Source organism: Lottia gigantea (genome assembly GCF_000327385.1).
Source record: "Lottia gigantea unplaced genomic scaffold LOTGIsca_82, whole genome shotgun sequence".
NCBI lineage: Eukaryota > Metazoa > Mollusca > Gastropoda > Lottiidae > Lottia > Lottia gigantea.
The window spans coordinates 279,179-280,769 of record NW_008710725.1 but is presented as its reverse complement, the minus strand read 5'-3'; positions in this window follow the sequence as shown (position 1 = coordinate 280,769).

The window sequence follows — 1,591 nt, the reverse complement described above, 5'->3', positions numbered from 1 at the left end:
ATAGGATTTTGGGATTAACTTTCTGTGAATTAGAAACAGATAAAAAGAAGAACGGCACAGAAATCGAACTTCCACTTTCGACGTCATTATGTAAACATAGCGACCAAAATGGCGGTATGGGTGGTTTCACGAATGCACTTAAATTAATGATCATTTCTGATCTAACTTTATGTAAACATGCATACGAAACATGTTTAGTTCATGTGGTGTGGGAATCCATAAATGTCATTCAAGATTTAACTTTGATAATCTTCATTTTAGATTGGTGGCAAATGACAAATGAGGGCGCCATTTTCATATCGGCTTAGTACATAGAGAGGCAAAATCGTTACACAGGACACTAATCCGAAACCTCCTCGACAAAGCCCTCTAGCCACACCCTCTAGTCTTCAGACCACTTGCCCCTACTCTATTAACCGGTCAGTATAGAACTATTCCTGTGATGTCTTGTTTTTAATACTCTATAGATCTGAGCAGTGTTAATATTTATTATCGGTCAAAGCTAGTTATGCACATGCGTGGACGATTCCAAACAGAAAGGGGACAGTCTGTTTTGTTACAAGGTAGAATAAAGGCTAACTGAAGATACACAGTTGAATGATATGGTGTTGATTACTACTTGTACTACCTAGAAATAAGGTAGACTGTGTTTGATTGGAATCGTCCTCTAACTTTGCTCGACTTTGTTGTTATGATTTCATAATAGTTTTTGTTGTTGAATAAAAAATATTTTTGTATAAATTTGTCTTAATTAACACTTACCAGGGATGCTAGTAGAGCAGCGACAGGACCGCTTGGTGCCCCTAACAACCCCAAAGGTCTGTTGCCCCCGTCATTAAAGTTTGAAAAAAAATCTTTGAAAACATCATTCTAAGAGTTCCGGTCAAAGCTAGGAGGCAGGATCCTCAAGAATCTTTGTTGTTATCTTTGTAAAATCAGTGACAAAGATTGACCGAGGATAGACTTGAAGAAACCTCAAAAACCTCAGTTATTTTTCTTGTAAAAACATTGCCAAGACTGAGCCAAATGATTTCATCAAGATTTTGTCAGAATCTTACGAGAGAAGCTGTAAATGTCACGTACAAAAACTAGAAAACCATGTGAATACAGCTTTGTTTTAAAAAAAAATAACATTGTAACGTGTTTGGACAGAGTTTATTTTTTATCCTGTAAGGCACAAATTATGTACAATAAAACATTTAAAACAAATAGAAACTAGAGCCACTCGTGGCACAGAGTGGGACTTTGCAAATGTAGCAAATTGCAAAAGACCCCGAAAAAATCATCCTTCCATGATAATTAGATCAATCGCAAAAACAGTCTAAAGTTGAGAAATTTTCATTTTTTAGAAGATTCTAATACCGGAAGTAGACGTCAGACCTCACAAATGAAAGTATCAGCAGATAGCCAAGGTCAATGACCTTTGATCTTGTAAAAGAGAAAGTCTAAAAAGGTCAAGATCAAGAGATATACGTCATCAAAATTTCAAATTGCACACGACTATAAAACCGGAAGTTGACATAGGACAGCAAATATGAAAGTACAAATAGATAGCCAATGCCAATGACGTTTGATCCTACAAAGGTCGAAT